The 13,501-nt window shown below is 34.2% G+C and overlaps 1 protein-coding gene and 1 long non-coding RNA gene across 4 annotated transcripts in view; one reads left to right on the top strand and one right to left on the bottom strand.

Annotated features, from left to right (window-relative positions):
* The window catches only part of LOC123624150, a 38,367-nt gene extending 32,840 nt beyond the window's left edge, over positions 1-5,527 (top strand). Inside the window, exon 3 of the long non-coding RNA XR_006730078.1 lies at positions 5,512-5,527. This is a non-coding gene — a long non-coding RNA (uncharacterized LOC123624150). The remainder of the gene's footprint in view (positions 1-5,511) is intronic.
* ADGRL3 (adhesion G protein-coupled receptor L3) overlaps positions 1-13,501 on the bottom strand; it is a 352,909-nt gene that overhangs the window by 55,241 nt on the left and 284,167 nt on the right. The gene's annotated exons all lie outside the window — the stretch shown is intronic.

Here is a 13,501-nt window from a genome sequence, read left to right as displayed (position 1 = left end):
ATTTTTGTAGACCTCTTAAATCCAATCTAATTTTCTACTATTTCCCTTCTTCCCTCGAAAATACAGCCTGCCCTTTGGAAATCACAGTCCAAAATCAACCAATTCCCTTATATCCTAAACTTCATTTTTGGTTGTTTCTATTCTCTTACTGCTTTCAGTAGAATTGTCCTCTGCTGGGAGTGCTTTCCCTGAACAGCATACCAACTCAAGTTACTGATTCTTCCACATGTCACAGGTGGTGAAAATGCCATTGCCAATTCATTTCTCCACTGTAAGAATTCCCAGCTGCACTGAGGTTCTTGCCATGGGATATTTACTACACTCCTCCATTCCTTCTTGTTTTTATCTACTAACATCCCTAGACTGCCTCTTCTGTCTCTCTACCTTGTTGCTATACATCACCAGCTTCATGTTCATACTTTTCTCCTTGACCAGCCTAGATCCTATGAAATCTTAATTTCTTACAACCTCTTTCCTTTTTAATGATTTGAAAACACTCTAAATGTTGGGGTAGTTGAAAACTGCTGGAGAAAAACACACAACTAAGATTGCTGACCACGTGCTAAATTCATGCCAACAGATCTCTAATGACACTGAACTATGTCTGACATGCCAATAACACTTCCCCAGTACATATGCTTTCCTGTTCTCCATAAGGAATATTTCATATCATCCTTTAACCTGAAACTTCTTTCCCATTGCAATTCCTTCAGCTGAACAGTGCCGATTTCCCTGAAAAAAGAGAACCAATCTGACAGTTGCAAGGGTACTGGTGCACTGTGCAGAACTCTCAGTTTCTTATACAGCTCCTGAACTCATCCCCTGGCTGCTGCTCCCTTCGATTCTTGGCTTCCATGAGATAATGTTTTCATGTTTACCTCATTGACTTGTCTGAGTCATCTTTGCCAGAACAACATTCTTCTTGGGTGGTTTCACTGAGTAATTCACTTTAAATATTAATAACTCTGAAATCTCTATCTCAAATCCTCACAAGATTGCTGTGACATGAAGACTCCTGATAATAGTATTTTGCTAGCTAGATTTTATAGATATTTTAAAATATTAAAATAATCATAGGTTTTAATCACAGTTCCCTTAATGATCATTGTAATGCAGTCAATATCAGGATTTAAAGCTTCTTGAGTGTGCACTATAAATGATCTGATGTCTGATGAAATAAAAATCTCTTAGAATTAAACACATTGTAACATATTTATAGGTATGCATTATGATATGACAGCGTGCATGGTAATGGTTAAGGAAATGGACTCCGAAGCCAGACTGTTGAACTCCTGGTTTTGGAGTTAACTAGCTGTGAGGTCTTGAGGTGAGTTAATTAATCTCTCAAAAACCTAAGTGGATTACTGCAAAGATTAAATAAATTAACATATGTAAAGAACTTAGAATAGTCCCTAGCATATAGTAAAACTTGAATAAATTAACTATTTCACTTATTAATTGGCACACTTTTTCCATATAGGCACAACACTTAAAATCTCAAACTGGTGTTTAATCAAGTGCAGCAACTAAGAGTTGATATGAGGGCAGAACCAAAGGCACCTGTCCTTTATTTCAGAATCTATGACTAAATTTTTCCTTGCAGTATATGACTCAAAATACAATGTAATTTTTAACTTAAATTACTCGCAAAATTTTACTTTAAATATCTCCAAGAAGCTTTTGAAACTTGGCTTGAATTAAATTTGGAAGACAAAAGCCATTCAGACTAACATCATTTATTCAAACTCTCTCATAACAAATTTTAAAAATCAGCAAAATTTGGTCAATTTTCAGACAAGTTTATATACATATAATCATTGTACTAAATAAATTCTCCAATTTAAAATAAGTTGTATTATTTTAAAGAAAGCTATGTTAGAAAAAATGTATTTATAGTTGGTTCTGATTATAATAATCCTGGCAAACTCTTTAAAGTCAAAATATTACATTATCAAGGAGATTTCATATGTACTTCACTCAGCCTTTGGAATAAATCATATTTTCCACCTAAGTCTTTGAAGAACTATGACTTTCAGTAATAACTGGGTAAACATTGGCTTATGTATTTTTTACAAATGATATGTTCAGAAATCATTATCAAGTGATTTGCTAGAGTTCAAGACACGTTACCCTCAAATATGGCTTCTAGGCATTTGAGAATATAGCAGAAGCAGGAAGGTCTCTCTGACCTTCTCCTCACCCTATTCCTCTAAAGTAGACCATAAAAGAATTCCCTGACTCTCCTCTTTGAAGCAGGTCATAAGATCCTCATTCCAGAGGTACTGTTCTGTACTCAAAAGAAAGGATCTTATCCTCTAAGACACAGAGACACCAAGGATAATCTGAACAAACTGGCCTTGCTAAACTACCCCCAGTTTATTGCCATTAAGTCATACTTTTGAGTCCTCCAACCATATTTCTCCACATCTATCCACTTCTTCATCAAACTTAGTATAAAAAATGTACAAGCTTACCTGTTTCTTTAGGTCTCCATTTCTGAAGGCTAATCTACCATGTAAAACTTATATTAAATGAATTTTTATGCTTTTCTATTGTTAATCTGCCTTTTGTTGGGTCTCAGCATGAATCTAGTGATGGCTAAGAAAGGAAATCTTTTCTTTGTTTACAGCTAGAATCTATAGGTCCAAATCCCATTCCTTGTATAGTTGTTTATGAGCCCAAACTACATTAAATGAAATACATTAAAAAGTTTATGAAGTTATTTTAGGGTATTTTTGAGTTTTACCCATAGTGCATGAAATTCAATTTTGACAGCTGGGACTAAATAAGATATTGATGAATATATGTACCCTGTTTTTGTACCTTTATTCAAAAGTTTAAAATCAAAGGGGAATAAATAGCAATTACCTTTTAAAAGTGAACAAAAAGATAAAAACAGTTGGTTTTAAAAATTTTATCCCCAAATCATAATTAGATCCTTCCACTAATTTTTAAAGGCCATAAATAAGAGCAATTCTAAACACTAGAGTGAGTTCTATCTCACAAAGAATGTGGAGACAGATGAATTACAATAATTAAATGTTCCCATTTTCATAACACTTCATTAAATTTTCATTATATAGCTATATCCACAGTAGCATATTAACAATAGAATATTTAACTTGATTTTTTACAACTTTTTCTGAGATTAGAGATATAGAAGGATGATCCTTTCAGGGCACTGATATTGTTAGATTGCTTTTTCACTAATATGTTTACAGACATAATATAGGACAAGGCATTTTGAATAAAATCTTTTTAGAAGAGTAGTATGTATTCAATATACAACTTCTAAAAACCCAATAGTGCAGTGGTATAATAAAAATAAATGCTTAGTCTTTGTCCCGATTCTTGGCACAGAGCTCCTAAAGGGAATCTCCTGAGTGTCTTCTATATACTACTGAGATGGCTCACAGTATGTATGTGCGTGTGGGTATGGGTGTGGTGGGGATAGATGTCTTCAGGATTGGGGCTGGTCTCCAGAAGGACCAAGCTACCATTAAAAGGTTAGAACTTTTAACCTCCCTCCTTCCCTTGTAACTTCCCCCCAAACTCTCCCATGGCTGAAATCACCAGGGAGGACAAGGGGACTGGAGATTGAGTTCAGTCACCAGTGACCAGTGATTTAATCAATCGTGCCTACATAATGAAACCCCTATAAAAACTCCCAAATGATGGGTTTCAAGGAGCTTCTGGGTTGATGAACATATCCATGTGCCTGGGAGGGTTGTTTCCTGGAAAAGATATAGAAGCTCTGCCCTCTTCCTCGTATCTTGCCCTATGCATCTTTTCTATTTGGCAGTTCCTGAGTTGTATCCTTTATAATAAAGCTGTGCTCATAAGTAGAGCACTTTTTAAGTTCTGTGAGTCGATCTAGTAAATTACTGAACATGAGAGGTGCTCATGGGAACACAGGAGTTTGTAGTTAGCTGGGCAGAAGTGTGAGTAGCCTGGGCACTCCATTTGCAGCTGCTGCCTGAAGTGGGGGCAGGCTTGAGGGACTGAGCCCTTAACCTGCAGGGGTCCGTGCTGACTCTGGGAGTTAATCAGAACTGAATTGATTTGTTGGACACCTCATTCCTGTTGGAGCAGTGGTTGGTGTGTGGAAAAATGACATGCAATTGGTGTGAGAAGTGGTTTCAGAAAACACTAGACAAGTGCCAAGGTAATTCTATTGATGATTAATTTTTCTCTAAATCATGACTTATTTATTTTGTCTCTTAAAATTCATGAAATTACAAAAGAAGTTATTAAATATGTTTCACTTAATAAAGTCTTTGGACAGTTGTATTTTCTAGAAAGTATATACAGTCATGTGTTACTTAACGATATGGATACATTCTGAGAAATGTATCCTTAGGCAATTTTATCATTGTGCTAGTATCATAGAGTGTTCTTACACAGATCTAGATGGTATAGCCTACTACTCACTGAGGCTATATGGTATACCCTATTGCTCCTAAGCTACAAACCTGACAGCATGTTACTGTACTGAATACTGTAAGCAATTGTGACCCAGTGGTATTTGTGCACCTAAACATATCTAAACATTGATAAAGCACAGTAAAATTACAGAATTATAATCTTATGGGACTACTGTCATATATGCAGTCTATCATTGACTATATATACACACATTCATATACATATGAATATATTTTATAATCAAGCTATTAATTTTATAACTAGCACATATAGTAATATGAGGGGAAAAATAGAAGGTTAAAACAGTCTTATAATAATGTTATATTTTTCAAGTTTACATAAATTTGTTTTCCACATAGATGAATGTTTCTGGACACACTGAATACTTAGTACTTATAAGTCATGATAATTTATTGTATTACTTTAAAGGAAAACATCTGCTAGCCAATAGGTTAGCAGTTCTCAGTGATAATTTCATCACATAAAGGAAGAACTGTCTTGTCTTTGGTCCATATTATCTAATCCCAGCCTCCTCTTGTACACCAGATCTCACACCATTTTATCCACTCAAACGGAGATGCCATGCAGTCTTCCCCTCTCTTTTCAATGTCAACTAATTGTCTGTTCTTATTAAATCAGAAGAGGCTCTAACATCTCTTATCCTTAAAAACTAACCAACCAACAACAACAAAAAAAATATATAAAACCAAAAAACCTCCCTTGACCTAAGATCTCTTTCTAGCCATACCCTGGTATAGAACTCCTAGAAGTCAAAGAACTCAAAATTCACACCTAATCTTCCGGGTCGTTTTGAAGGTGTATCTTTCAGAATAAGGGGTTAGGAAATGTTTTATTTGTCATTTTGTGCTCTTGCCTGGAGCTCCACAAATGTTGAGACTGTCCCATTTCTACCCACGGGGATCTAGCCTGATCTTTGCTTTCCCAGACTCCCCTGCAGTCAGGAGTGGTCACTAGGCCAATAAGGGGATTCTGGAAAGTATTTCCCACTCTTGCCATGGGGAGAAGCCCATGAGGAAAGGCTCATGAGGAGAATCTTCTTTTATTTCTTCTTTCCTGCTTTTGAAGACAGCTGCTGAAGGACATTATGATGCCTGGAGCTGAGGGAGTCATCTTTGGACCACAGCGTGACACAGTGAATGACAACAGCCAACATGCTGAGGATCATGAATGACTGTTAAGAGCCTAGGTGCATGATGACATTATTGAGTTTCTAAACCAACTCTAAAACATCTGCCTCTGAATTTTATGTTCCATAAATCATCAGTATCATTATGACTTAGGCTACTGTGTTAGTCCACATTTCATACTTACAGCAGTGGCCTTTTTAATAGAAACATATTTTCTAGTGACTAGTGAGAGAAATCAGTTTGGCTGGAAAATCACCATATCAATTTTTTGCCATATCTGTATACCACTTTCCTGTTACTTTTTTTAAATATCTAACTTTTCTTTACTTAATATTTTCCAAGGAAATATATAACTGCTATAAATAAAAGATCATTTGCTATTATAGAAAATAATAAAGATATGTAAGTTGAAATAAATACCAAAAATAAATAAAACATAACACAGATGAAGGCTAATAGCTTTTAAACAAGTCTGAGATAATTTTTATCACTTGGATGTTCATATACCTGTTCACTTCATTTAATAACTCATTAGTAGTAACTCCAGCATAGGGAAATAGACTAACACAGAAATAAATTATTTTTCAAAAGACTAGGGCCATTTATGTGCTCAATTGGATGTTAAATGTTATCATGTGATATTCTTGCAAAGTGAATGTTATCTCTTATGAGATTTTATAAATGTTTGGTCACTATCTTCATAGTCTAAAACAATGGTTGGCAAACTATGGCCTAGAGACCTCCCACCTGTTTTCGTATGGCTGCAAACTAAGAATAGTCTTTGCATTCTTAAATGATTGAAAAAAATCAGAAGAATAACATTTCATAACACATGAAAATTATATGAAATTCAAATTTTAGTGTCCATAAAGTGTTACTGAGATATAACCAGCAAAAATAACACTAAATGTAAAAAATAAAAAATAGAATCTACACACTGATGACTCCAAATTTTACCTCCAGCTTCCACCACTCCAACTTCCTACTCAACACCTGCACTGATATGTCTAGTAAGTTACCTTATAAAAATAAAACATCTGCTGTTCCACCCTCGAATGTGTTCCCTCCAGTTTTCCACATCTTAGCAAGAACTCACCCTTCCAGTATGCCAGACCAAAAACCTTGGAGTCATGCTCCATTTCATTCTCTTAGAGTCTAGTACATAAAATTAATTATCAAATTCTGTAAGCTCTACCTTCAAACCATATCCAAAATTTTAGCACTTCTCATTTGTTGAATACATTAATGAATAAGGATAAAAATCAAATAAAAGTTGATACATTAAAGTTAAATAAAGTATATGAATAATATGGAACACAAATGTAATTTATTATAATTATTCTCAGATTTCTTCCACTTTACTGAAAACTTGCACTTTCCTTTTGTAGGGGGGAAACACATGGGTAGCTAGTTTAAATTAAGTCTGACTGAACATTTCTTATGGGAGACAAAGGCAAACTGAGTCTATATAAAGAACAGAAGAGCTGCTAAATTTTTATGATTTCGCTATTAAAAAGACATTTTTCCCTTAGGTGGTTTTCTAGGCTTTCTCATCCTTAGACAACAATTGACTGTCCTATATTTGATATAAACCTAATTATTTACGGGAAAAGTGAAACTATAATTTGATCTCAAGATCAAGTACGTAAGAGTTCCAATGTGTTTATGGCAGTCATCCTTCAAACTGGTTTTCTCAAATTTCAGCTCCCAGTCTATGAATTACATTGAAAATAGTTATGCATAAAACACTGAATCCTAGAAACATCATATGGTAATTTTAATGCATTTTAAAGAAAAAGGAAAGCAGCCCTTTTACGTTTCATAAAATTTAAAACTGCAGCCTAAAATGCATGATACAATGAGACTGGCAATAATACTTGCAGAATCACAGCTTTGTGAATCAGTGGCTGAAATTCCTTTTTCAAAGAAGTGATTGTTAAATGTTTTCAAATGCTAAAATTAGGGTAATCAGCAAAGGACTAACTACTACCCTAGGAAGGTCTTAACTTGTTTGAAGTAAATCTAGTGGTGTCTTAACAATACAGAGAGCTCCAAATAATGCGGTGTGGGTTGTTATTACTCTTCAAATATACTTGGATCATTTATGATAATATTATGGCACATTTTCAGTGATGTTTAGCCATAGACCGGCTCACACCTGTTATCCTAGCACTCTGGGAGGCTGAGGCAGGAAGATCACTTGAGGTCAAGAGTTCGAGACCAGCCTGAACAAGAGCAAGACCCCGTCTCTAGCAAAACTAGAAAAAATTAGCCCGGTGTGGTGGCATACAACTGCAGCCCTCAGGTGGCTGAGGCAGGAGAATAGCTTGAGCCCTGGAGTTTGAGGTTGTAGTGAGCTATAATCAAACCATTACACTCTACCTGGGGTGACGGAGCAAGACTCTGTCTCAGAAAAAAAAAAAAATAAATAACCATAGACCGAGGAAACAAAGGAAGACTGAAAAAATAGGATAATAGATAAATGATACTCATTTGCAAAACTCTCTTTAAAAACTATTCTTTTTTTTTTTTTTTTTTTTTGAGACAGAGTGTCACTTTGTTGCCCGGGCTAGAGTGAGTGCCGTGGCGTCGGCCTAGCTCACAGCAACCTCAAACTCCTGGGCTTAAGCGATCCTCCTGCCTCAGCCTCCCGGGTAGCTGGGACTACAGGCATGTGCCACCATGCCCGGCTAATTTTTTCTATATATATTTTTAGTTGTCCAGATAGTTTATTTCTATTTTTAGTAGAGATGGGGTCTCGCTCAGGCTGGTCTCGAACTCCTGACCTGGAGCGATCCACCCGCCTCGGCCTCCCAGAGTGCTAGGATTACAGGCGTGAGCCACCGCGCCCGGCTAAAAACTATTCTTATTACAATTAATAAATTAAGTCTATTATTGGTTCTGATTAATTCCAAGAACTAAAGTGTTCATAGTATGTATGGGCATTGGGCAGTATATTTGATTAAAAACTTAGTAAAACGCATCTTCGTTGTCATGTGTTGACCTCACAGTCTTTTTACACGAGATGTGACAGTTTCTAAACACAGCATGTCTAAATATTTCAAATAATTAGAAATCTGTGAAATTTTCATTTTAATTTAATAGTTTTGGTGATGAAAAAGAAACTATGAATAAAATCAATTATATGGAGATATAAGCTAATATTTTTAAATTTGCATGGACTATTTTGGAGCTTCCTTCTTAAAAACCTAAATCACTATTTCAATACTTTTTTTGTCAGTAGCTAATATTTTAAGAAGAATGAGAAAGTCCTAAAATCTTTTCCCTCAAAGCTCATCTAGAAAACTGTGCAGTTGATGAACGTGTTTATTAACTACAACTCAGAACTAGATTTACTGTTCTCATAAAGGCTCAAACAGTTTTTAGGTTATTGCTCTGACTATAGTATAAAGATGAGATAATTTGGAAAAGTAGGCTGTATATATTTATATATAATTAATATATAGTAATTATATGTAATATATGTATTAATATAGATATATCAACATAATATATTAATATATCTAGATATATCTATATATATTAATATATGTTAATATGAAGGAGAATTAAAGCATTAACACATTTTTGTGATTTCAAGATATGTCAATTTGCTTTTCTGCCTTCATTTTTTGAGAGCCCAACTACCCTTAACTCCATAGAGTACTATTGTAATACTAATCAAGTTGAATATAACTGTGGTGTAATTGTTTATACCAACATTTAGAAACACAGCCTTCAAAGTAAAGGTTACCATCTTAAGAAACAGAATAAGTTATGAACACTGGTGAGGTATTTTTCTATTCATTCCTGAAGCTATCCAGAAGTTTTACATATGGCAGGTGTCAAAGCTCACTGTGGACACATTTTTTTTCCTCCAGAACTAACAACAGAACTTTCTATTTATTAATCAAATGAGCATTCTACCCCTGGAGCCAATTTCTTCATAATAGGATAGGCTTGGCTTTAAAAAAAGGATCATATCATGTATAACTGTTAATGATACCATATGGTAAAACCAGTTAAATTCTAATAGGATTTTGATAGTGACTGAGCAACGTTTCACCATGGAAAACACAAAGAACCAAAGACAGCAGGGTATTTCCACATACAGTGGTTAAAAATAATTAAACCATCCTGCACGGGCACCAAATTATATGCTGTTTGCTTTACATATGATTACATTTAATTATCACAAAACTTTAAAAAATAGATAAAATTATTCCCAATTAAGAGGAGAAACTGAGCCCCAGAGCCCTGATGTAACTTGTCAAGGTCATGTAACCATTATAAGACTAACAGAAATTCAAACCCAGATGGTTCTGACACTCAAGTTATTACTCCCTTCTACGATTATGCCTTCCATAGACAATTAGAGCTTAGAGAAGAAGGAAGGAAAGTGAAAGGTATTTCTTTAAATCATCTGACAAAGTGTTTGCTGATCTATCACTCATATAAAATCTAAGGAGAGATACCAGAAATCAAAGACATGGCTAAGCAAAATCAGAAGTCTATATGCAGAAGTCTGTCCATGCAAAGGGCAAAGGGACAGATACAGGAAACGAAAGCCTGGAAGATTCCATGTTCTCTCCATATAGGTAACAATTTCCTTTCCTAGACCTCAGAGTCTCTCTTTTTATTCTTCAAAACAACTTGTGATATTGTTAAACAAATTATTTTCAAAACACTTTGTTATTCAATATTTTTCAATAATAGAAGAAGTGGGTGATTACAAAACCTACCGATTTATATTTTGCAGGTAAATGTCAAGAGTACACTAAAGGCTCCTCACAAATTAAAGTTTTACATGTCATAGTACTTCAGCCATACTGTAAGTTAATTTTATGCTGGGAACAATTAATAGTTTCATTCATATTTACCTATATTCTTTTTAATTAGGTTAGATCTTGCTATGATTTTTATAAACTCCAATTTTAATCTGTCAGAAACTCAACCAGAAAATTCCAATGATTGAAATTATTTCTTTCCTCTAAGTTTAATTACCTATTTTTATGAAAAAGAGACAAAGGACAAGTAAGCAAGCAGCCAACAGACATGTACTATTTAGTTTTAATTACTCTTTTTAGTTAAATCTGAGAATTGGCATACCTCATTTTCTTTTTAATCATCTTACCTATAGTACTTCACTGTATTCCTTATTATTTTCTCCAGAGTATTATCATTACTATAGTAATAAGCCAGCCATATAAATGTGTATTAACACCAAAGGCAGTTTACTATGACGACTTTGAAGCAAATTTGGAATTAAAAATAATGAAGTTATTTTTTAAGTTAATAAAATAAATTCGAATAAGTAGGAGTCACCTAGGCAGAGAGATACAGAAGAGAAAAATCAGTAGAGAAACAGCAGAGATAAGACCTGAGGCACAAGAGAGCTGGCCTAGAACGGCCAGAGGGGCACAGGAATAAAATGAAGCCGAAAGGAGAAAAGGGCAACGACATGAGGAAGATGTTATGGGCCTTTGTTCAGAGCCTGGACCTTATGTAACGGGATCTTCTGAAGAGTTTGAGCAGAAAGTTGCACGATGGGATTTTTCTCCAAGAATCTCTCTAGCTGGTGATGGCAGGTGCAAGAATGGGATGATGGGTAGAGAAGTCAGGAGACAACTGCAGCGATTCTGCAGAAGACGATGGTGGCTTAAAGGAAATGGTGGCCGTGAATACGGGGAGAAGTAAATGCATTTTAGATAAAGGAGACGTGTGTATAAAAAACATGTATAATAAAAGCAACAAATATTTGATAGGTGAATGAATAAATTGCTTTAGAAAGACACTGACTTCTAAAAGGCCTTATATAGTGTTTTCTTCCTCAATATATCAAGTAAAGTGGCTATTCCTGTTCACAATTTTATAAAAATAAAAAAAATCAAGAAAACCTTATTAACTTTTATGACTCCTCCAAGTACTCAAAAAAAGAGGTTTCCCATATAAATGATGCTTATACCTTTAAAACCAACAATCTCACATCACCCATGCCATTTCAAAATATGTATTAATACATATTTGCAGATTTTTGTTCAAAAAAATGGGATGCCATATTTTTCTTAATATTTAATATCATTATTATTCTTAATTTTTTTCCTTATCAATTGTGCCCTGCCCATTTCTTTATGATCCCTTTTTAAATAGTTAATATATTTTAACTAAAAAGAAATTTCCTTCAGGTTCTGGAAAGTACTAAGGAATATTTTCTTGAGATACTGTTCTTATTATCTCTCTTCAACATGCCCCCTCATCCTGCAGAAGATCATCTTTCCCACGTCACTGATGCGAGGAGGGAGAAATCCCTCAATTTACTGCTCTGCCCTGCTTCCAATCTGCGTCACACCTATTCTTATTTCATCCAGTCCCAGTGGGAAAGGGTCCTCCTTCCTGGCTTCCTTTAGCTTAGTGGAAAAGTGTCTTTCCTGGAATTGAATGTACTAGAATTGCTCTAACACTGTTCTGGATCAAAGTCCCTACACACCCTCAGGTCTTACCTGTAATTGTTTTTCCTATATTCTCTCTCTGTCACTGGTGCTTTTCCATCAGCATACCCATATTCATGATTCTTCCATTTTAAAACTATTCTTTACCCTTTCTAACAACGACCTAATTTCTCTTGTTCCCTTACTGAATTTTTTAAAAAGCATCATCAGAGGCTGTTAATATTCCCCTGCTCATTTGATAGTCATGTATGTTTCACTATTATACCCAATTTAAAGATGAAAGGCAGACTCAGCAAGGCTAAACCCTTTTATAACCTAGAAAGCAGTTTAGACAAAATTCAAACCAAGATATCCTCATTTAAGGCTTTGTTGGCCTTTTAATATAAAATTTGATGGCATCAATGTCACTAGATGTAATTATTGACTTTCGTGTGTTTAATTGCTTTTCTAACCAGTAATATCATAATGATTCAACCCACATTACCTAAAGAAGCATATATGAATAATAGGCATACAAATTCATCTTTTAAAATATGTGGCAGTACTAAGTACAAGTTATAAAGGTAAAGGTAAGCAAAACTCTTTACCTTTGCTGAACTGGACAAAAAAAGTTTAAAGATTGCCTAAAAGGTATACTTGAAGAATAGGACAAAGAATAATTTTTTTTCTAATTTTGAACCTGGTAAAAGATGTTATATAAAGTGTTTTTCACTTACTTCTGATAGTATTTTAAATATATAACATAAATAATAAAGTATTACTTATGTTTTATTTTATACTACAGAATAATAGGTAAAGATTTAATAAACTATAATTATGATAAATACATTTTATGTGCCTGCTTAATTTATCCAAATTCAATTTCATCAGAAACAAACAGTCTAAGGAACACTTTATTTTAGAAGAACAGCTTAATTATACATAATTTAACAATATGATGACTATTATCTCAACTAAGTAATATTAAGAATTACAAAAGGCTACTACTCATAGTAAATGATTTCTAGTTTTTTCTACCATATTTCTATTTTTCTGATACCTTGGCTATTCTTTTTATTTAACTTAGATAAATGATTACTTCAACAAAATTAACTACCTAATGTCAATACACCTTTGCACTGAAGTCTTTAATATATTACTTTATTCTGTAAGCAATGAGTGCCTACTATGGGTCAGGAACTATGTAAAGCACTGAATGTACAAAGATGGAATATGGGTGACGTAGCTGCTATCTGAGGTCGTTCAAGGAGAACGTCAGTAGCACGTAAAAGTCATAGGTGACTTCATGAAACTTCTGAAAGTACGTTCATTTAAATAAAAGCATTTAACCAATTTAACACATAGCATAGGCAAATTATATGAAAATGCAATTTAATAATCACATATATTAAGACTAATGTGCATCTCAACATTACTATCTTTCTCAAATATCAAACACACTAACAATGAATTTTTGGTTATATCAAAGAATGCAATTAT

The sequence above is a fragment of the Lemur catta genome, chromosome 19 (genome assembly GCF_020740605.2).
Source record: "Lemur catta isolate mLemCat1 chromosome 19, mLemCat1.pri, whole genome shotgun sequence".
Classification (NCBI taxonomy): domain Eukaryota; kingdom Metazoa; phylum Chordata; class Mammalia; order Primates; family Lemuridae; genus Lemur; species Lemur catta.
Note: the sequence above shows the minus strand (reverse complement) of the source record. Positions and strands in the feature narration are given on the sequence as shown.